Source organism: Hemicordylus capensis, chromosome 3 (assembly GCF_027244095.1).
Source record: "Hemicordylus capensis ecotype Gifberg chromosome 3, rHemCap1.1.pri, whole genome shotgun sequence".
In the NCBI taxonomy this organism is placed as follows: Eukaryota; Metazoa; Chordata; class Lepidosauria; order Squamata; family Cordylidae; genus Hemicordylus; species Hemicordylus capensis.
Genome location: NC_069659.1, coordinates 124,484,263 through 124,508,294, shown reverse-complemented (window position 1 = coordinate 124,508,294; position 24,032 = coordinate 124,484,263). Strand labels below are relative to the sequence as shown.

Genomic DNA, 24,032 nt, shown 5'->3' with positions numbered 1-24,032 from the left:
ACCCGCCGATCAGCTGAGAGGCGGGAGAAAAGCAGCTCTTTGCAGCTTGTCTGCTGCTCGATTGCCGGCCAGGAGAACAAGCTGGAGAGACGGCGAACAGGGCAAGTGGCTGAGGGGCCTTGGGGCTGGGCAGGGGGCAATGGGGAGTCACGTGAGGTGCCTCTGGGGGGCCCCCCAAGGCAGTGGGGCCCCCAGACAACTGTCTCCCCCTGCCCTATCGTTGTTACGCGCCTGCTTGAGGTAGTGGACCAAGATGTTTAGAAAGACTTAGAGTTTCCTGTTCAGATCAATGGTCACATTCAAAAGAGAACAGAACAGTGCTCTGATCTGGAGCTGAGGGGGGAGAAATGTGATGAAAAGCAGACCTCCATCATCTTGAAGCAAGAGCATTCTGTCCACAACATCTAACAGGTCAGTCCTTCACCAATTCCCTAATCTTATCTGACATAGGAGGTAGGGACACTTTGCATCTCACCACCCAGAGGGAAGGAAATTGGAATACTCTTTGAACTACAGACTGGTGTGAGACCCACAGTCACCTGGACCTAGCTCGCCCCCTCTTGGCTTTAAAGCTAGAGTGCTAGAGGCCAACGCTCACCTTTTTCCATCTGCAAATGTGTGCTCCAGGGGAGAAGCTGTAAAGATTAATGCTTTCTCAGCCAAGGACCTGCTGGCTGATAGACTATGGTAAAACTCAGTGCTAGTCAGTTAGTTAATGTTTTTATGCCTTCTTTTAAATCTATGTGCCTTTCTTTACTTCCAGTTTCAACCTCTTTCCCCCATTCCTTATTCTGTGTGCAACCCTTGTTTCTTAATAAAGTTCATCATATACTTAGAAGTAGCTTCAGTCTGATTTAAAAGGTTCTGGACTAGGGATACTTGCAAAACTCTTCTCTATGTGCCTTGTAAGGTCATTCACTGCTGTTGGGTGCTGTACAGTGCCTACATGTCCCAAGCCAGACAACTGAACAATAAATGAATAAATTATAGGTTGTTGAAGCCATGTCTAAGCCTGGTTAGTGGCTTTATATCAGTCTCCAACTGGTGGAAGCCTGCCTTGAATGAGCAGCAAGCTCCTCAATTTGGGATCAGAACAATCTCTCTATGGAGGGTTGATCCCAGGAAAGCATAGAGTTACCCCCATTTTGTCATATGCTGATTGCCCTAATGGAAGCCAAGCAAGGATAGTTTGCTCCCCAAAAGACTGGCCTCTTTGGGAAGTTTTGTCTCCTGCTCCATTAGGTGCTCTTTAGTTACTTTTGATCACAATTAGCAGGCTGAGTATAATCAAGTAATAGTAGTAAGGACAAGTTTTTTGGTGAGCCCAATTGGCATTTTGAGTAAGGGTAGGGTGGTAAGTCAGTCCTTAGTTTGGTGGCATGAGGGCTAGGCTTGGGACTCCTCCCTACTTTGATGGCTTCACCTACCTCTATAGCTGAATGGTGAGGGTAGGAAGGAGAGAGAACTCCTAGGGGACGGGAAATAGGGAGCAACAATTTGGTTTGCTCTGATCCACTGTTCTGACCCAGATGGGCTATTCTTTCAATCACAAAAATCCTAGCCCGATTTTTGTGATCGTAAGAACCACCAGGCTTGCAGCCGAGCCCGGTGGTTCTAGAGCGGCTAACCCGCTCCTGTAGCCCACCCCTTAGCCCGGGTTTGCAGAGTGAGTGCTCTGCAAACCTGGACTATCTGCTTGTGATTTGACCCCCGGCCGGGAGGCTTAAAAACAGCCTCCTGGCCCGGGGGTCTCCCCTGTATGCCCTGCACACTCGCACAGGGCATACTGGGGCTTCCACGGGCCATGCGGCCCCCAAGCTCCCCAGCCCCCGCCGTCTCCGTCTCGGAGCCAGCCATCGTGTGGGCAGCCGATCCGGCCGCCCAGGGATCCCTGCCCACTCGTGAGCAAGGAGAGCGGGCTTAGCCCGCTCTTCCTGCTCAGCGCCCTAAACCAGGTCTCACTGATCGTGAGACCCAGTCCAGAGTGTGATCATCCAAGCAGCTTTGGGAGAAGGATGCTGATGTCTTACCTCCTCCTGCCTGAAGTTTAGTGTCCACACTGCTGCAAGATGGAGTGTAGACCCACTGGTTTCTAGGTTTAATGTTATTTCATAAAGTTATGGTCCTTTCACCTACATTTATGCATCCATGTTGTTCTCTCAGGTCTTCAATGATATGGGGGCAGCGGATCTTACCCATTGGTCTTAATGAATGTAGAGTGATATATAAGGGTTTTTTTTTTCCTGAGACCTAGACTGTGTAGGGCCTTAAAAGAGAACAACTCTGTGGATTCACACTCTTTTTGCAACTCTTTAGGTGTTTTCTGCATTTCAAATAAAAACTCAGAGATGAGGGGCAACTGTGTGGAAAAGCTGGTTTTCTCATTTGAAAACTGCTGTGGGCAGAGCCTTTTCTGGAATTATGTGGCATTGCTCCAAACCCAAACCCCTATCTCTTTTTATCAGATATCATATAATTAATTGAACAAACATCTCATAATATTTTAAAGATGCTTAGTTTTGTCAAGTCTTTAAGAGGCGCAAGATTTATCACTGTTTAAAGAAAGTTTGTGTCTCCTGTGCCTGGTTTCTGACAGAAGTCATTAGCGTTTCTTTGTGTAATATGCATCGTCTAAGCCAGTTTTCAACTTTTAATTTAAACTTCAAACAAATGAGGCATATTGAACTTCCTTTTAAAAAAACAAGAAAATCGTGACTATACAATGATAGAACTATGTTTCAAAGTGAAATTTAGAAAGGTCAAATTAATTAGGAAATTGAATGAATACTATTAAACCAGTCCTGGGCACACATTTATTTTATTTTATATAGGTTTCAATCCTACATGCTATTATAGTCATCAGCCTCACTGAACTTTCATAATTCATTTCAGGCTTCCTGATAAGGTTTGCCTGTGATGCAAAATTATGAAGGTGGTCGAATGTGCATGCAGGGATCTCTTATGAGCTGCAGTCCAGTTCATTACATCATCACAGGATGTCATTTTGTGCAGTGAATATTGCGATGCTTTTTTTGGCATTCAGATGCAGTAAAAAGGGAAGCTTCACCTGCTGAATTTCTGTTGGTTGTGCAGATGGTAAAGGGCAGAATGAAAAGCCAACAAGAAGATACAGCAATGGGGACTCTTTGCATACAGAGAAGTTCAACAATCTCCTGTGAGTATGAGGTGGAACTATATTGGGGATGATAACGAAGGGCAAGGTGGTGGTGGGGGGTGGCAAAGGCTGAGATCCAGAGTGTATACCAGGGGCTTCTGATAGCCAAGTGAATTGGTGGCTCCCTCCCCCTTTGAACAGCTGACCTTGAGGCTGTATTGCTTTAGAAACATCCATGCCACATATGAAACTGTCTTCTACAGTATCAAGACCTTGGGTCCAGCTAGGAGAGATTGTCCTCACTGATGTATCAACAGTTCTCCAGGGATTCAGACAGAAGCCTTTCCCAGTCCTACCTGGAAATGCGCAATAAATAAATAAATAAATAAAATCCCAAGGAAAAAAGTATTTCTCCCCCTTCCTTTGACTTTCATATGTCTTTCATGTATAATTGAAGGGGCAAATGGCTCTTCTCACATTGTCCTAAATCTTCTTTAATGCATTCTACTCTTGAGGAGGGCGGGGGGACTACACTTGCAACACTGAAGTATCTGTTATCATCCACTTAAAAGAGAAACAGATCCTCTCGGCCTAGCTTCTCTTAGTTTGATAAGGAATAGGGTTTTTTGTTTTGTTTCTGTTCCATTCTATTCTGCTGCTGTAAGTGAGAATTCAGTAACATTTAAGAGCTTGTACTGCTTAATTTGGTTTCTGGTACAACCAATAAGAAAATGTTAAAACAAGGGATAGAAGAAAGGGAGAAAAGATCAATTATCAGTAACAAGGAGAGAAGAAACATCTATCTCTTATGCCACAACTTTTTAGTCTTTCAGTCTCAAGATAAAGACTTTACTGTAGTCCACAGCACTGCAAAAATCCACCAACAATGCTCAGCCCTGCTTTGATTTTGCAAATTAATAGAAAAGATAAAGAACAAATAAGGATAAAGAACAAAATAAATGAAGCCATTTCTTTGCTACAGAAGGAAGCTACAACTTCCAAAACACTATTCTGCACATAATAATAGTAATCTAGTGCAAGTTTTTCAACCTGTGGATTTAGTTTAAATGCAGCAGAACAAATAATGACTGGAGGCCATTGATGGAGACTTGACAAATTGCTGCCCACATGGACAGGAACAGCGGCATAGCAAGGTTGAAGTGGGCCCAGGAACAAGTGAATATGGGCCCCTGGGGCCCCTGCCTTCTTCTTCCACCCCTTCGCCATGTCTTTTCTGCAGAAGAACCATATGGACATAGTGAAAAACAAAATTCTCAGCTTGCTCTTTTTTTTGTTCCTATGCAAATTATGTGCCTCCCATACTTCGATCAGGAGCCGGCAGTTTGCCAATGAGTCCAGGATAGGGATGTGCACAAATGGCTCATGCAGACATGGACGGGGCAGGGAGCAGTTCCCTTAAGGAGCAGGGCAGCAGGTCCTAACCTGCTCTGCTGCCGGCCCAGCGCTTTTCTGGCCGCAGTGTTCACTCTAGCAGAGGCCACGCACGGCTGTGGTGCTGTTCCCTAGAGCATGCATGTGCAGCAACAGATTGACTTTTATTAGAGAATTTTAACATATGGTTTACAAAAGCAACAGTGAATAGAATACATGCTGAATTGGCTCCTGCACACCCCAAGTCCAGGAGGCACGAAGGGAGAGCAGTTTCCCAGGCAGTGTGTCACGCTCTCTCATGGGCCCAGGGACATCCCCTCCCGCACTGTTCAATGATAGCTAAGCCCCTGCATGGGATGAGCTTCTTTTATGAGGTACAGCAACCAAATGGAGGCAATTATGCCACTATGGTAAGGTGTAAAACAAGCATCCTCAGCATATTGAAATGGTTCTTGGTGGCCAACACAACTGTGCTGATGTTTTTAGGCAGGAAGTTGCACCCACCTCTGTAACAGGTTTAGGAAAATGCATGTAACTAGATACACCATTTCTTTGAAGTAAACAGGATTCCATTTTAACCAATAAGGATGATCAAAAGTACCTTTAACTTGACTAAATAGAGGTCAAAGCTTCAAGCAATATTTACTTTGCTCTGATGCTCTTATAAAATTAAAGTAAGTAATTAAAATATTTATTACGTCTTCCTAAAATTAGTGTTTACCTCAGTAATGATGTTTTTAAGGTCACCTCCATAGTAATGGCTCATGGTTGCATGCATTTATCAGTATCATCTTTTTAGTAAGTGTGACTATCTGAATATCTGTGCCAATGTATTTGTGACACCATAATCATAGATAGGAAGTGCTCATTATGGGTGCATTCACAATAGCTGCTAATTTAGACATTACTGCAATATTTTGCATACTTTGGATTAGTATGCACATTTCCTACTGTGAAAAACAAACAAGCATTTTAAACTACCATGGAAAGGGAGTTTCCTGCAGTAGAATAGAATAGTTCTACAAAATAGTAACTGTAGCAGTTCACTTTTTTTGTATGCTGGTATGAATGAACCAGAAGATATTCAGAACTCACTCTGTATTGTACATCTGATATTGTATAGTACATGTGGTAGCATGCATGCCATTTATGTTCTCACATACATGCATAATGAGGCAGCAGGGAGATGGGATTTGAGACACAGAGAGGAGAAATGGTGGCAGGAAAGGAAGAAATGTGTGAAAAGGTGAGGATGTGCAAATGAGGAAGAGATGGGCAAGAAGGTGGCCCATATCACTTATCTCTTCTGTTTTGCCAAAGAAAAAGGGTTGTGAGAAGGTGATAAGACAAGGGAGAAAGAGTTTGTCTTAAAGTTTGCTGATTGGCAGGTTACATTGCAATTGACCACTAAAATGTTGGCTGCAGGCCTCTAATAAAACCTGTAATGTCTTGAAGAATTGCTAAGCACATACAATTTGATCTGAGGTTAATAGAAGTCTCTGTTTGGTGGGATAGGCTTTTAAAGACAGAAAACAGTCCTGCTGCCTCAAAAGGACAGTTAATAGGCTTCTTCATAGTGCCCTCAATGAACACTTTTTATCAGGCTGGTTTGAAAGACTTATTGTGATGGCTTGGTTTTGAGAGTGAGCAAAATGCATGTTGGCTAAAAAGGGGCAGACAGTGAACAAAACTCTTAGGAGGAATGCTGACAAAAAGTCACAATCATATGGGAGCAGGTTGGTGTTGAATAAAAAAGCAATACTTAATGCAATCAATGCAATAACAATGTAAATACCTTAATACCAGCAATTAAAACAATAGAAATGGAGACGCCAAAAGCCATTACTGGCTCTGGAAAGACAATACTGTGGGCACAAGTTGAGCCTCCCTGGTGAGATAATTACAGGCAAGTTGATGTGGGAGCAGCCACGTCTTTAGGTACCCAGATCCCAAGCCACAGTAGTAATGAGCATCATATTAAAGGCAAGTGCATCAGCACTTTGAATGGTGCTTGAAATGGGCTGGGGGACCAGTGCAGCTCTTTTAAGCACAGGACAGATATAGCCTCAATGAACAGTCCAGTGAGCAGCCTAGCGGCTGTGTTTGAACTAACTGCCATTTCCAGGGCAGCCCCATGTACAATGCAACACATCATGCCTACCAACATGTCCCTATTTTCCCCAGTGGCAAAGCTAATCAGGCAGAACTGGGGACGCTGAAAATTAAATTAAAATTTAAGGGCAAGGTTGATGACATGGATAGATGTGTGTGTGGAGGAGCGCCTATCTGTGCACACAGCTACAGCCCTCCCAGTTGTGAAGAGTTTCAGCAGGCGGAGGTTTTGTCTTACACATGTGAAAAGCCACACTTCTCAAAAACCAATGTGCTTCTCTACACAGCTGTCATTTCTTGTGCCGTCATTTACTTCTGCCACCCTAGGAGAACGGAAAGGGAAGTGATGAGTATTCTCGTCTCTCACCATGGGGTTTTGCACTTAGCAGAGGCTAGCCTCACTCACACAGATCACGTTAAGCTGAAGTAGCCCCTCTTTACAACCCTTCCCCAACCTTTTCCGGTGCATGCCACGCTGTATAGAATATCCCAATAGAGGCTTGGTTTCAACAGCCTCATGAGCGCAGGGCAGTATTAGATGCAACTGGGATCAGGACATACAACAATGAAAAATATATTTTTGTGATTCCTGGTTAATGGCTTCTGGTAGGTGATTTATTTTATTTTATTTTATTTATTTTTGGGTAGGCTCAGTCTCAAAGCCTCATAGTATGCTTTGCCACTGATTTTCCCATTCAGGTGAATGGGAAAATAGGGACATATAAGCAGGTATGATACAGTAGTCAATCCTGGAGATTACCAGAGCACAGACAAGTGTAGTCAGTTAACCTTTGTTTGAAGCCAGGAACCTCTGGCTAGATACTAAAGCAGAGAATCTCAATGTACATTAGGGAACTCTAGTGACCCAACTACTTCAGTCTTTTCCCCAATGGTCACTGCAAGTGAGTCCGCCCACTCTTGGCGGGATGGCAGAGTTTAGAATGACACTGTTTCCTTATTTCCTTTTGTGGAAAGCTGGACATATTTATTGCATTTTTATTAAATGGTCATGGTGGTGGTCCTTCAGAAGGGCTAAAAATAGTGTCTCAGTGATCCTCAAATACAGGTCACAATGTTTGCCCCTGCCTTTAGTCTGGCATTCAAATTTTGGAATGCAAAATATTCCATTTTTATCTGGGTTAAAATTTGTAACATCAGAGAAATATTCAGAGACAAGTTACAAAACAGCTACTGCTGTGGCGATTCTGTTTTAACAATAATAAGGATAAGAAATGTTGCTATGATGAATATTGCAAGGAAGGTTTCTCGAGTACAAGGTAAATGGAGGGCTTTTGCATTTTCTCTAGAATCCTCATCCCACTCTGGCTGTCATGCCCGCTTCAGGTATCCTGTATTATGTTTATTCCTGTCATTGCTGCTCTGTTGATTGACCAAATCAAAAGATAAATGAAGTATTAAGGAAGCAGGAACAGCTGAGCCACCAGCTTCATCACAGAGCCTTGGGACCATCTTCCGCTCTTGATAAGACTGCCACAGCTTGTGACTGCATCTCATAACTGTTTCATAGTTACCACACACAATCAAAGGCAGAATGAAGGGATTCTGGGAAAGCTAGATAATAACCTTGGCAAGTGGCTAGGAATAGAACTGAGAAATTATTTACAGCACTTGCCTTGAAGGGATAATTTGGCAACAGAACTACAAAGCAGGTTTGTGAGGGCAGCACTGAAATTAGTAATAGACTTTTAAATATTAAAATCCTTAAAAAAAAAAACTACAGGTAGAAGACATGGCGAGCAACCTTTGGGACCTGTTTTCCACTTCACTGGTGGACTGCTTGCAATCTAAAATTCTGGGTTTAATAACAAAAGACCGCTTACTAAATTACACTGGGAGAAGTTGACTGCTTCGTACAGGTGTCAAGTTGGCACAAGTTCTAACACCTACTTAGCTGCCGCACATGTTATTCTAGAGTGCCATCCAACATTTCAGGACAAATGACATGCAAGCATTATCACCATGAAATCTGCTGAGCTTTCTCAGAATTGAATATCCTGGTCAGAACTATCTCAAAATAGGCCTCTTTAAAACCTCAGTTCTTTCCCCTCTAAATAATAGTAACAGCAACAAGACATGGCATACGTAAGAGCACAAATGGATGCTATGGTTCCTGACCTTTCAGAAGTCAAATATTGTTCCATGTCCTCCACTTCTCTGAGCACCATGTGCCAGGGGGAAGGCTACTTGTGTTTAGCTTCCTTTGGACAACAGAGCACTGGAGATTTAAGACATTTTTACAATATTTGCTTTATTTTCAAATATACATGCTATGCATAAGTAGAAGCAGAAAGCAGGCACTCCTATAAGACAAGAGATCTGCTACCTCCTTTGATACCTCCAGAGAGAAAGACCTTTCACCCCCAAGGTGCCTTCAACTTTCAGGTAACTCACAACTATCTCTCACTGCCTCTTTCAAAATGCAAAAATTGCAATAGTTTCACTCACACACCTCACAGCAGCCCTCTTCTCCTTAGGTGTGGGGTGAGTGGTATATCAAAATGTCACTTTCCCCAAGCTCTGATAGCTATCTCATTCAAATACAAAGAGATCCCAAGTTATCTCCTAACCATTAGCTCTCACTGAGCTAATCCCACCAACCACCTATTCTGTGCTATTAACCAGCAATTTACCTAGCAAAGGAAAGGGTCACTAGCCGCCAACAAGATGTATAGATATGCTCCTCAATTAAGTTTCCTGAACTAATGTTTGGGATTGGGCAAGGGTAAAAAAGTTAGAAGGGGAAGAACTGCCCATGCAGTTGAGCAGGGAAACATAGGAACTGGCCTTCAATAGAGACTGTTGGTCCATCTAGCTTAGCATTGTCTACACGGACTGGCAGCAGCAGCTCTCCGAGGTTTGTCGGGAGTCTTTCCCGGCTCCATCTGGAGATGCCATGGCATGAACCTGGGACCTCCTGCATGCAAGGCAGATACCCTATGGCCACCTGGCATTAAATGTGGCTGAGGTTTCAATTTGTAACTCCAAACTGCACCACAGACATTCGCCAAACTGCAGCCCACCAAACTCCAGTTGCAGGAGAGGGGAACCCCTACCTTCTGCACGACATCCAAGGCAGATCCCAGCTGGCTCCATGGCCAGACTGTGGACAAAGCATCACCACCTCAGTGGGGTAGCTGCGATTGGCCGTGATCTTCAAAGGGTGTGCCAAGTGCGATTGTGCATTTGCAGAGTGTTCTGCCTGCCCTCGGCTTGGAAAGGACATTTAAATTCATTGAAATGTCCTGCCCTACCATGCCATGCCATGGCAGCACTTCTTCTGCCAGCAATGGCACTGCTACCCCCCCCCCAGTAGTCCCGCACCCTGATAGTCCCACAAAAACATGAATTCTTGGGGGCGGGGTTGGGTTCCGGGGGGAGAATTTGTATTTTGCTTTAATTAAGGGAGGTGAGAGGAACACTGAAACTCCCTAGGAGGGGATATGTAGAGGAAGGAGGACAAAGGATGGTTGGGGGTGCTGAGGGCTATGTCCCACCATGACCTTGGATGAGGTTGTGAGGGGTGACCCAAGGAAACCAGTCCATGCAGACCCAACTGAAATCAACTGTATCCACTGTGGGCAGGTCAGATGGCCATATCTTTGAAGAAGTATTTCAGCTTACCCATACCAACCCCGATGACCAGCCTTGATCATGAGTAAGCCTGGGGAGCAAGAACCCCCCAAAGAGGAAGAGTCTGGGCCCCCATTCCTCAACCTTTGTGTGAGAAGAATAGAACTTGGCTGCTTAGGAATCACTGCTGGTGGCTGCCTTTTAAACCATTCCTTGAGCACCCCACCTCCCAAAAAACATAACCATTTGCATGAATCGGGTGGATAGTGAGTAAACCCATTCATTGTTCCCGGGACTGGTCCAGCATAGCACCACATGCAGAACTGCAGGCACAGGGATTCTTGGGAGAGGGGTGACCCAATTTCCAGCTGCCCCAGGATGGCAGTGCTGCCCCAGAGGAGGGGAGTCAGCAGGGTTGCACATCTCCACATGGCCGGGTGTGCTAGCAGGGGGCACAGTTTTGCAGAAACCTGGCCGCAGTTCCCAAGTCAAGGAAAGCAGTCTCTAGGGTAAAAAGGTAAAGTGTTCCATCAAGTCAATTTCGACTCCTGGTGCCAACAGATCCCTGTGTTTTTCTTTGGTAGAATACAGGAGGGGTTTACCTTTGCCTCCTTCCACACAGTCTGAGATGATGCCTTTCAGCATCTTCTTATATCGCTGCTGCCTGATATAGTACCAGTGGGGATTTGAACCAGCAACCTTCTCTTTATTAGTCAAGCATTTCCCTGCTGCACCACTTAAGGTGACAGTCTCTGGGGTACCCCTCCCTATAGTTTTCTTCAACAGAGAAACCTGAATGTAGAGCTCCCATAGCTTGGCACTCTCTTGCGTGAGTGCTGTCCATTCTGGGTCTGTACCCATTGTTATCACAATGGAAGAATCTCTTCATTCTCTCTACTCATGAGTAAACCTAGGGAGCAAACATCCCCCCAGGGAAGGGCCTGAGGCCCCCTTTCGCAACCTTTCTGTGAAAAAAATAGAACTTGGCAGCTACAGAATCCTTGCTTGTGGCAGCCTTTTAAACAATGATTGAAGCTTCCACCTGCCACCATATTTGCTTCCTACCTGGATAGAGGATACCCTGCTCATCCTGGCTATCCCTGCCATAATGGGGCCATTTGACAGGGCATGCCCACGTGAGTGGATGATGTAGACACAGGGGTTAGACACAAACCTTTAAACTTGTTCAAAGTCCCCAGGCTTGGTCTGGCATTGCATCGTATGCAGATCTGTTTGCTGGCAGTCCCCAAGACCAGGACAGCACTTGCCCAAGTACTCATCCTCACAGCTTTGCTGCATGGAGCATCCTGGCTTGGTATTGAGTTCTCATATGCTGCCACTCTCATAAGAGAGCAGTCTGTAGTAGGGTTGTGCATTTTGTATTTTTTCTGTTTTGATTTGTACCAAATCCTAATCAACCCCATTTTGTATTTTGTCCGAAATTAAGTCTTCCGAATCACCTCAGTTTTGTTTTGTATCTGAATTAATCCAAATCTGAATCCAAATTAATTCCGATTAAAAATTGGTCATGTGGTCAAAAGAGTGGGTGGGGGTTATAGTGCCCAATAAGTGAAAGCTACCACAAAAATTTCAAAGGAATTGGGCAAACTGCTGATTTTTGGTGAATTTTTGAAGTTTGCGTGTCCTTCAGATTTTCTCCATAGGGTATGAAGGAGGTTTCAGGAAAAGTATAGCTTCACACGGGGTGGGGGGAAAGGGTGGCCCAGAGTGGAGTGTGGTTGGTGGTAGTGCCCAGTTGGTGCAAGGAAGCTACCACAATTTTTTCAGAGGAATTTGGCAAAGGGCTGATTTTTAAAGAATTAATGAAGTTACGTGTCTTTCAGATTTTCCTTGTAGGGTACAATGGAGGTTTCTGCAGTCCCATAACTCCACTTGAGGGGCACTGGGGTGGCCGAGAGCAAGTGGCGGTGTAGTGCACATAGGGTGCCAACAACCCACATGGGTTGCCAACCCATGAAGTACAGGGTTTTGTTGTTCTAGAGGTGTTCTGAGAGTAGATTCTCTAGTAGCATATGAGAGTGGATTCATGATTTTTCATTAAATATCTCAGTTGCTTCCAGAGAATCTAAACTCAACACCTCAGAAACAACAAAGCCCAGTACCCCAATGGGGGTAGCAATCGGGGGGGTTGGCACCCTCCGTACACTACACCACCACTCGCTTCGGGCCATCCCAGTGCCCCCCAGGTGGAGTTATGGGGCTGCTGAAACCTCCATTATTCCCTATGGGGGAAAATCTTAAAGACGCATAAACCTCAAAAATGTCTAAGAAATCAGCCCTTTGCCCTATTTAGAATCTGGGTGCACCACCCTTGGGGCATTGCCACCCAACCCACTGTTTCGCCCCTGAAGCCCCACATAATCAAGTTGAAAGAGTGAAGAGAATGATGAACAACAACAACACTTAATTTTTTGGCACAGTTATTTGAGAATTTTGCAGCAGGTGTGAGCCTGTCCCTGTGGCACTAGCATGGCAGCACAACCCATTTGTGTGGATTCAAGCAATCTTTCAATAAAAACACTCCCTCCCCATGGAACAGTGACCACAGGTCATTTGAGATAGCAAGATAGACCAATGAGCCAGCATGGTGTTGCGGTTAGAGTGCTGGACTAGGACTGGGGAGACCCAAGTTCAAATCCCCATTCAGCCATGATACTAGCTGGGTGACTTTGGGCCAGTCACTTCTCTCAGCCTAACCTACTTCACAGGGTTGTTGTGAGGAGAAACCTAAGTATGTAGTACATTGGTCTGGGCTCCTTGGAGGAAGAGCAGGATATAAAATGTAAAAAAATAAATTAAAATAAAATAAAAATGCCTTGGTACTATGGAACAGCTTCAAATGTTCATTTAACTGAAGTGGAGTGAGCCTTGGCCAAACAAATCAGCCTACTGTTCAGAATTGTTGAGATTTATCATCACTGCTTTTAAGAAAGTGCAAAACCATGGATCATGGTTACAAGAAAGAGAGAAGCAACTAAAATTCCTGGGGATGTCAATAGATTGACAGGTGTATTCCCCACCCCCTCCTTTTGTCTCCTGTAGTCCCATGTGGATGACCTGTCCCTGCAATGGCAAAAGTTGTGAACCACTGGCTTAGACATCATGTCCCACCAAATTACATTGTGGCCTAAATTACACTAGACTGCTCAACTTGGGCATCAAAACTTAGACACTACTATAACTCATAAAAATCAGAAGTAAAACAAAATAGCTCTTCAAAAGAGCCCTGAACAAGTCAAGAGATTCTTTCTAAACCTTTGGAAAAAAAAAACCTGTGTAATTTCAGAACTTTCCTAACCAGCTTCTCAAAAAGCTTCTCCACACAATTTATACCATGGCTTTTAGCAAGAGCGTTGGGAATGGGATTGCATTGAGCTCCCAAAGATATTTGGGTATTTCTGTCTCAAAATGCTGTCTTCCAAATCCCTTTGCAAGGTCAGTTTGCATTCAATCACACTGAATACAACACTTAACTAAACTATTCATGCTCATCAGCTTTTTGTATATCTTATCTTCTGCTAATCACTCAGTGCCTCAGCTGGAGTGGAGAGTCAGAGAAGTCAATTTCAATTGCAATGCTTTTCCGAAGAACAAAGCATTCTGCCCGAAACACAGTCATTTCGATTTGGAAACAAAAATCTCTGTGTTTTTTTAAATTCTTGAGTTTGTTTTGGTTACAAAACCTCCAAAATTGCCATTTTCGGGCACAAAACGTTTTGTACCCAAATCAAAACGCACAAGCCTAGTCTGTAGAATAATGGGCTAATTTTGAAGCATGCACTGAGAGTACCACCTAGTACAACTAGGGTACCATCTCTTGAATTTGCAGTTAGTTCTTCCAGATGGCTCTTCTCATGAGTAAGCCTAGTGACCAATAACTTTTGAGGGGAAGAGGCTGATCCCCCTTTCCCAACCTATATATGAAAAAAATAGAACTTTGCTGCTGTAGGACCCCTGCTTGGGTCTGCCTTTTATACTTGACCCTGGTTCCCCCGCTGACTTTGCCACTTGGAGTGTCTTTGCTTGTGAACATACATCACTGTTTCCCCGTTCTCAGGGAGCAAAGCACTTAGTGTGATCCTGTCATCCCATGCCCTTTTCCTAAGGCTTGCCAGGTGGTGGGAGAAAGGGACAAAGTAGGAATCAGGGTTTGCCCCTGAGTGACTATTCAGCCTGACAGGCTGACAAGTCCTAAATGGGGTGTGGCGGCATACCTGTAGCTTGGCAACTCCATAGCTGCCTATCTGACAGGAGGGGTGGGACTAGTTCTCTGAGAGGTTTCCAGTGAGAAGTGCCATGGAGCAGCCACGTTCTCAGGCAGGTCTGCACCACCTCCTCTATAAAAGCAGTTTGAAAATTGGTTACTGCAGATTTAGCTGCACCAGGAGTCGAACGTAATGCTTCGGCAGCCAAACCTCAGGTCTTGGCAACGAACCTTAGAGATAACCAAAGGTTCAGTTTGGAGTTTGCTGAGGCAAACCAGAAGTTGCTTTTGGCCCATAACTGTGGTTTCACACATTCTGGTGTACTTGAGTTCCAACCTTTGCCACCTTTAACTCGGGTTCAGAATTATGTCTGAATGTGGCCTATCACTGAGCTATGTCCCCACCCACCCCTTTGTTTTAACAACTTCCGTTCCCCTTCCTCATTTTACAAAGCAGCTTGACTCTTTGGCCACAGGAAGAGTTGAAGCCAAAAGAGCAATCAAAGCTCTGGTTTTATATTGTTTCTTTTTAAATATTGTCTTGTGAACCTGGCCTAAGAGTTTCAGTTAATAGTCCAGGGCACTGCTTTGCTATAACTTGTACATGGCAGTATACAAAGGTTGCTCAGAAAATACTCCCCACTCTCCAAATAATTACAGTTAAATTAAGCACATGAGATGGCAGGGAGCAGCAATAGGCTTTCAAGAGTGCAAAGAACATAGGAAGCTGCCCTTGACTGAGTCAGACCATCCTTCCATCTAGTTCAGTACTGCCTACACTGACAAGCAATGGTTTTCCAAGGTTTCAGGCCAGAGTCTTTCCCAGCCCTACCTGGAGAGGCCCCGGATTGAACCTGCCGCCAGTATCACCAGTTAAGACTGTTAAAGGTACTGCTCGCTATCCCCACTCACAGTACCACCCTCAGCAGAAAGATCTGGAGGGAAAGTATACCCAACAAATGGCCATCCAGCCTCTTGCTTCAAAACTTTCAGTGAGGGAAAGCTCACTGCTCTAGGTAACTGTTCTTGAACCCCTATTACTGTTAAGAAGTTTCTCCTCATGTTCAACCAAATGTGCCTTCCTGAAACATATTAGATCCAGTCCTCCTGTTCTCTGGGGCAGCAGAGAACAAGTCTTCTCCCAATTCTGTTTGACAGTCCTTCCAGTATTTGTTTGTTTGTTTGTTTGTTTGTTTTGCCTTGTTTGTTTGATTTCTATACCGCCCTTCCAAAAATGGCTCAGGGTGGTTTACACAGAGAAATAATGAATAAGTTGGATCCCTGTCCCCAAAGGGCTCACAATCTAAAAGAAATGTAAGATAGACACCAGCAAGAGTCACTGGAGGTACTGTGCTGGGGGTGGATAGGGCCAGTTACTCTCCCCCTGCTAAATAAAGAGAATCACCACGTTAAAAGGTGCCTCTTAGCCAAGTTAGCAAGGGTTATAAGATAGCAATCATTTCCTCATCCTTCAGTCTTCTCTTTTCCAGATTAAACTTACCTAGCTCCTTCAACCTTTCCTCAGACAACCTGTTTTCAATACTCTTGACCATTATCATTGCCCTCCTCTGAATTAGATCCAATTTGTTTACATCACCTGACCTGATGAGGAAAACTGCACAAAATAGTCCCATCAAAATTAAAAGGACATTTTAGGCAATGCCCAAAGAGTAGTTAGTTTGTCTTTATTATTAACATTATTAATGCAGATTATTATTAATGCTCTATATTATGTTAAAATTACTTTGAGGTTTTTTCCACATCATGCTAGCCAGTCTTTTTAAATTACAATGCCCAAAACTGGACAAAATACTCCAGATGAGGTGGGGCTAGTGCTAAATAAGTGGAAATATTATTTCTTATGACTTGGAAATTATGGTTCTGGTAATACAGTCCCAAATCAGAGTTGACTTTTTTGCAACTGCATAATGTTGCTTATTCACATTCAGGTTGTTCAGATTGCAATCCGGAAATCCTTTTCACATGTGCTTCTGCTAAGCTAGGTATCTCTCAGGGATGTAGAGAAACCTTTTGAGAACATTCTCCAGAGTTTCTCCTTGGGAGGAAACCTGAAATGCTTTTCAAATTTCACTTTGGAGAAACCTGTGCATTTGAGGAGTTGTTGTTGTTACTAAGTGGAGAAGTTTGCATTTTTCTCTGCTTCGTGGTGTTAGTTTCAGCTCAGTATTTCATTCTGTCAAGGTCATTTTGACTATTATACCTGTCCTGCTTTATTTTTATTATGAGGTGGCTGCGATGCTAACTGCCATCCTGTGCTGTTTATCCCCAGAAGCTAGTACTTAATGGTTGACTGCCGCTCAAACAAAAGGTGTTTTTGATTCTCATGACTATCAACCATTATAGCCTAGTTTCCCCATACATTGCCTAATCTTGTTTAAAGCTGATCTAAGCTAGTGACCACTGTAACATCCTGTCACCCCAATTTATTTGTATGTGTTGTAGCACACAGTTGGTGCTGTAGAAGGGAAAGGAGGCAACTTCCTGCACAAAAGGCAGGAAGCCAGGCTGTCCAAGCTATGCTGCAGTTATCAATATTTGTCCCATGTTTGCATGGGTTGAAAACTTGATGCATGCAATTCCCGATTACAGAGTGGGGGGCATAACTCAGTGCTAGGGCATCTAGTTTGCATGCCCTTTGTGCATGCATGGTGGCCAGGTGAGGGCTGTAGGCAGGGCAGCCACTTTGTAGAATGCCAACTGGGGAGCTGCTGCTAGGGATGTGTGAATCGATTCGGGTACAAATCAATTTGTACCCGAATCTAGCTATTTTGGGCAATTTGTAGACAAAACAAATCACCCTTGTGCTCAAATGCCCAGATTTGGTTACAAAACAAATCACCCAGATTTGGTCCCCGAAAAATTCAGAGATTTGAACCTCCATTTTGTGACGATCTCTCTTACTCTCAATTTTGTTTCCCTGCAGAAATTTTTGAAAATCCCACCCTCCAAGCTTCAGATTGGTGATTTACAGGTGTGAATGATTGGCTGGTGAATCTGCCTTGGTTCCAAATTGGCTTATTTCCATGCAAATCTTGTGTTGCCAGGGGTAACTGTGCTGGGGGGAGGGACAAAGGTGGAGGCGATGGAGGACTACAGCCAGTCACCATTCTGCCTCATGGGAGAAGAGAGAGAGCAACCTAGGGAAGAGCTGTTCATGTTGCCTGTGTGCCACCACTGCCTGCCTTCCTTGGATTTTGCTGCTGCACTGCCTTCCCCCCTAAGGAAAGAAAGATCAATCCTCCTTTCCCCTCATCCCCTATTCCTGCTGCTGAAAGAGAAATCACTGCATGCTGCTGGCACAGGACAAGTTTGCATTCTGTATAGCACTGCTGCTTTTTTGTATGTTTCACACATGCTTTTGTATGTTTCACACATGTTTTCACACATGCCCAGCAGCACCCATCCATCAGTGGCTGTGGTGTCCGCTGGTGTGTGAGCACAGTCACAGAGGGTTTGGTTTGGTTTTCCTTTAATGTTGAATGTATATCATTTAATTTGTCTGGAATGCATGCACACCATGCCTGCCACACCACAAGGCCCATGATGGTGGTGGGTGGTGGACTGGTGCCACCATGGCCCAGCAGCGCCACCCATCCATCAGAGGCAGGCAGGCAGGAGGGGCAGGCAGGTACTTGCATGCTGATATGAATTAATTTCATTGATTAATTGATGCTGATATGAATGATGAATATGATATATGATTGATGATGATGATGATGATGATTTGATTTCTTTGAATTTGTAATATGGCTTTGCGCTTGTTTCTTTAACAAGAAACATTTGTATGCGACTTTGCTTTGTTTCTTTGTTGTTTCTTTCCCATGGAAGGGCTGTGACTGAAGTAGCACATACACGCACGGACCTCCCCCGGGTGTCCTAACACCCTCACACACACACACACACCCAGCCATGGCCAAGGATGAGCTTGCTGCTGGTACCCTCACATGTTTCAGCCTGTCTGTCATGCCGAGGACATAGCATTCTGAAGCCAGGGCAAAACATAACCCAAACTCTAACTCTAACCCTTTTGCACAGCATGCACAGGTATATGTTGTTTTTTCTCCATCGCTAATAATCACTAGCAGTATGTACTTAATTCAAGTGCCTTGGTTTGTTGATGTGCCTGTACATGTATTTTGGTAACCTCATGGATGGACACAAGTTCTCTGTGTGTGACATCTTTGCAATGAAGATTAGGTCATATTGTGACTTATGTTCAAGAAGCACCATCATTTTATTCGAACTAGACTGTTTACATTACAATGAGTTCTGTTGTTGCCACAGGCTCTGTTCCATTGCAGATTGTTGTTGTTGTTGTTGTTGTTGAAATGCATGTCAGTCCTGTGGCACTAACAGCCCTGTTTTGTATCCAGGGATCTGAACTGAATCTGCTTAAGGCCAGGTGCCAATGTTGTAGCACACACAGGTCTATTGTGTAAAGGTATTGTGTTAGTTGCTTGATGATTAAATGCTTGGGGGAGGGAGGGCAATTGATGTTGGTCTTAGTAGTCTGCACTACCACACTTCCTGGTTGCTGGCTGTTGCTGTTATTCTGCATTTGTGGGGCGTGGGCGTGGGCAGTGCATTTTGTTGTTTCGCAATGTTGTGTAGATCAATTGAATTTCTGTTGGGGGGAGAGAGTTGGACACAGTGGATATGGTATGTGATCTTTGGAAACCTTTGTTGAAAAGCAGTAAATAAGTATTTGTCGTTGATGATGATGTGCGCTGTGCCACCCACAGGGGATGATGGAGACACAAGTGCCCATTTCCACTTGTGGGTACCTGCTGTGTATGCCACAGTGGGTTGGGTGATAATGCCGAATGGGTAGCAGCTACCACCCAAATTCCAAAGAAATTGGCCAAAGGGGTGATTTCCCCCCCATATTTTTTAGGTTTGTGCATTTTAGTCTCCCCCCCAGGGAATAATGGGGAATTGAGTGGCCCCATAACTCCACATGGGTGGACCCAGGGTGGCCCAAAGTGGGTTGTGGTGTAGTGCATATCAGATGCCAACCACCCGCCAAACCACAAGTCCATGGGGTACTGGGTCCTGTTCTTATTTTCAATTTTTGAGGTGTTCTGAGTGGATTCTTTGGTGCAAAAAAAAAAAAAAAAAAAGACGAATGACCAAAGAATCCACTCAGAATCATTTTGCACCACAGAATCCACTCAGAACATCTCAAAAATTGAAAATGAGAGCTGAAAAGTAAGAACTGTTAAAGGTACCTCTCGCCACCGCCTCCCCATGACACCCTCACTGGCCGCCACAGTCTCCTGCACTGAGTAGGGGGACTGGACCTACTGGGCCATTCACCGGGGATTCTATATAAGCTTCTCCGGTTGGTCACTATTAAGCAGCACATTGGACTAGATGGTAGGGGTGTGTCCAAAACCAGGTTGCCTGCTTCGGTTGGAGTTCGGACTGGAATCAAACTGGACCAGACATTTTTAGTTTTTTGTGCACCCCTGAAAACCTGAAAGTTGGATTCAGGTTCGTGATTTATATATATATATATATATATATATATATATATATATATATATATAACTCACCGCTGGCTCTCTGGGGGCTTGTCTGTGGCCACGGGGGGGGGGGTCTTCAGAGGCCCCACTGGCTTCCATTTAATTCCAAATAGCACAGTTTGGGTGGTCTTTGGATCGTTCCAGCACTCATCTCCATGGCGGCAGCCATTTTGGAGGCCACTGTGAATGACATCCCTACTAGATGGACCTCAGTTTAACCTAACAAGGCAGTGATGTTCTTAAAGCACCAAACTTGTGACTAAGAAACTGCCATGAGAAAGTGCCCTTTGATGATGACAATCTGTGTTCAAGGCTGACATATCGTATCATTTCTTTTAAAAGACTCGACATCCTGGCTTTTGTCCTGAAGAGCAGTGATGTGGCAAGTGCAAGGACAGGTTTGGTTACGAATCCTGCTGTCTGTGGCGGCCTGTTAAAGTCCATATCGACAGAATGTGATTTCATAGCTCAAGCTTCGGAAGTGGCTGCTTGACCTCAGAGGCCACCAGCTCAATGCTTGGCCTTGCTGCCTGACAGAAGAACGGAAGCTTCTCTGAGATTGGCACTGGATCAGCCTGGCTTCTAAAACTCAGGCTATGAATATTTTGATTCTCTTCTGAAGGTGCTTCCTGTGTTCAAATTGCCTAATCAGTGCCCACTCTCTGTAGGAAAATGCTTGCTGAAGTGTGATGTGAGTGTGATGTGATGTGATGTGAGTGTGCTTTTTCATTGCAAGTACACCACTCAGGCAGCCACTATGTGCTAACATTAGTCTTCTTGCAGCAGCCTAGTATCTGATTAGACAAACATGTCAACAGCCTCCAAAAGAGATCAATACAAGAAACTTGAAGGTGTTTGGATATCCCTCCCAGCCTGTAAAAGCTTGTCTCAGTGACGGGAAGTGGAGAACTGCTGAGATTATTGGTATCAACTCCTTCTTAAAAGAAGACAGCTCCCCCCCACCCCCAAATAGCTGGCTATAGTTTATTAAGTGTCATTTATTTTATTTTTTTCCAATGTCTACCATGCCCATGGGACTGTTTTCCTGTGGTGATAATAATAACACTTCACATCTATATAGTACACATTTCAAGCATTCCAAGCGATTTGCATACATTGCCTCAGCAATTCTTCCTGAGCACAGTCCTGTCAGAACGACCATTAATATATCCCTATAATGCAGAAAGTACGTGTGCGGGGAGCTTGAGGCTGAGAGAACAGTGGCTTCCCAAAGGTTACTTAGCATGCTTGTAGATGAGGGAACATGTAAACCAGGGATTTCTCAGCTCACAAATTTAGCCATTTTATTGCACTGGCTCTCAGTCACATATCCAAACAGTGAAATAGTTGCCTTTGGGGGCCAAACTATGAGGTCGTTCAAACAACCACAAGGGCCTGGGCTAGGGGGAACTGGGCTAGGACCCTACCTGCCTTCCACTGGACAACCACTTGCCCATCACGGCTCCGTTGCCTGGACGCCCAAACAAGTGTTGCAGCGATAATCAGTGGGTGAGTAAGCCAGGGTCGCCAGGCATTCCACAATGCACTGCATGAGCTTCCCCACTCCCCCCCAACACCGAACCTGTGCACGAACCTCAGTTCATGAACATTCCCAGTGAGCAAGGGCTTGAACTCTGCAAGCAGCTTAAAATCTTATCTTGCTGTGACTCTTGTCTTTTCCTAGGTTTCATTCCTCATGCTTTCCAATGGGAGAGTTTTTCAAAATTTTCCAGGGAAGTACTGCATTTTTCTAGGGTCTGGAGATTTTTTGGTGGTCTGGGCAAGATCTGGAACCTACCTGCAAAAATCACATGCTTCTATCTTTTGTGGTCTGGTTTGGGAGTTTCATGTCAGTCAGTGAGTGAGTGAGTCAGTGAGGCCCAAGCAGCTTTCTATTATGGATGTGTGTTCCGCAGGAGAAATGATTGCAGCATTTTTCACATCTATAAAGTTCCACCATAAAAGTGAAAGAGAAATAGCAGGGGGAGGGGAAAGTGGCTCATTAATAGTTGGGTTCTTTCCCCCTGCTGGAACCTTTGCCTTAATATAGATGCAAGTCGTGCCCAGATAGCACCACCTTGACTGCGTTAAAAGCATCTTAAACTCCATATTTCACTCCCTAAAGGCAAAGGATGAAGTCAGACGGAAGGTGATTTATATATCAATATGCCTCTCAGACTGCATTGTGGAATCCTCAATTTCTGACTACAGGTGGCCTCTCAAGCTGTGCAAAACTTTAATAAGGGGGAAACCACCAGAGGCAATGTATCCATTTGCAGGCCTAACATCTGATTGTCTTCATGTACTGAGGAAACAAGTGCTCATCCTAGGAGTGCAGATGGAGAGAATTGTTTAACTTTGAAATACATTCAAGGAATCCAGGACAAACAAAGCCACAACCCCAAACTGCTCAGGTGCTGAATATATTGGAATGTGCAAGACTCCTGTGCTCTTGCATGAAACAGGTTCTCAAGAAAGGAAAGGAAACCTGAAGAGAAGATTTGGAACAAGGAGCTCTGGTATTACTCAATTAATGGAAATAAAAGGATAAGGGAGAAACAGGCTCAAAAACATACCATTCAAAAAATTGCACTGCATGAATAATCACGAGTGTTTGAATTGTGCATGGAGTTCATATTGTAATGTGTGTGCAATCATGACTATGAGCTGGCCACTCTTTTGCTGGGGGTAGCCGATGTTTTTTAAGGTGAGCTGACAGTTCTTATACTCTAATTGGGGAAGTAATAGTCTTGTAAGATGGCACATAGCAGTCACTCAAAGGGAGGAGCTGGTGTGTGTGTGTGTGTGTGTGTGTGTGTGTGTGTGTGTGTGTGTGTGTGTGTGTGTGTGTGTAGGGTGACTGATCCTTCTTCCCAGTCAATCAAGGGTAGTGGGGAACCCTAGAAAGAAATAGCAATTTAAGACAGGCAGCTACTATGAGAGACAAAGAAAAGCAGACAGGGCAGCTTCATACAATCACCCTAAGTAGGTATGAAGTACGTAGAAGGGAACCAGATGTTCCTGGGAAGCATGCACTTCCATTGGGCATGTTGGCCAAAGCTTAAAATTTCAGTGTCAAACTGGGTGAAGAACCTCAGTAGAAGCTCAGGCAGAGGTTCATAACCAGCTGCATCTGTGGCTTCAGACAATATGCCCAACCAGAGTGCATGTTCTTCAAGAGTTTCTAGTTCCCTACTTATTTTGTATCTACTTACAGGTTGTCATGAGAAGCCACCCACAGCATTGGAGAGGCTGGAGTGAGGAAGATTGGGAGAGAGTTGAAGCATGTTGGGATACAGGACCACTCTATAGGAACCTGTTGCTCACTTGGAGGAATGCTCTGCTATTTCAGCTCCATCTAATGTTCAACTTGTATAGTTGTAAATCAACCACATATTACAAAGACATCATAATCCTCCAGTGATCTCTCCACCAAAGAAAGGGGGGGGGGGGGGAGAAAAAAAGAAAGAAGTGCTTTATCCCAGGAACTTCCTATCACTTCCAACAGGGAAGTGTGGAGCAAATGCAACAGTACTGGCATATCTCGCTATTTGCGGAGGTTCTGTTCCTCACCTACAACTGTGAGTAATGAAACTACAAATGAGTAATTCCACCTATGGAGATTGTGGGCGTAGGTTCCCAGAGGGTGGGAAATCACAGGAAAAAATAGCCAAAAGATGTTTTTAAAGGGTGAAATAAAGTGCCCTACTGTGCTATGTGGGCCTCTAACTATGCAGCAATGCCCCCCGCCGAAGTCCAAATTCATCCATTTCCCCACAATTTATTTCATTAAAAGGGGTTTTTTAAAAACTAAACAAGCCACAAAATGGCTCCCTTTTACAAAATGGCAGTCTGAAATCGCCTCCAAATTCATTTCCAGCTGTCTCCAAACCATGGATACGTGAAATTGACCCCCTTTCGCCATTTGTTTCCAGCATATGCCAAGGTCAGGTGCCAATTACCTGACTGAAGATATGCAAAACTGAGGATAATGACTGTTGTGGCAATGAATAAGCTATACCATGTGTAGATTTGTACAGTTGAAAATGGT

General features: G+C 44.3%; 1 long non-coding RNA gene across 2 annotated transcripts in view; it reads left to right on the top strand.

Annotated features, from left to right (window-relative positions):
• The first annotated feature begins 75 nt into the window (after positions 1-75).
• The window catches only part of LOC128351719 (uncharacterized), a 42,100-nt gene continuing 18,143 nt past the window's right edge, over positions 76-24,032 (top strand). For both annotated transcript variants that reach the window (XR_008320002.1, XR_008320003.1), the window contains exons 1-2: positions 76-411; positions 3,044-3,175. This is a non-coding gene — a long non-coding RNA (uncharacterized LOC128351719). The remainder of the gene's footprint in view (positions 412-3,043; positions 3,176-24,032) is intronic.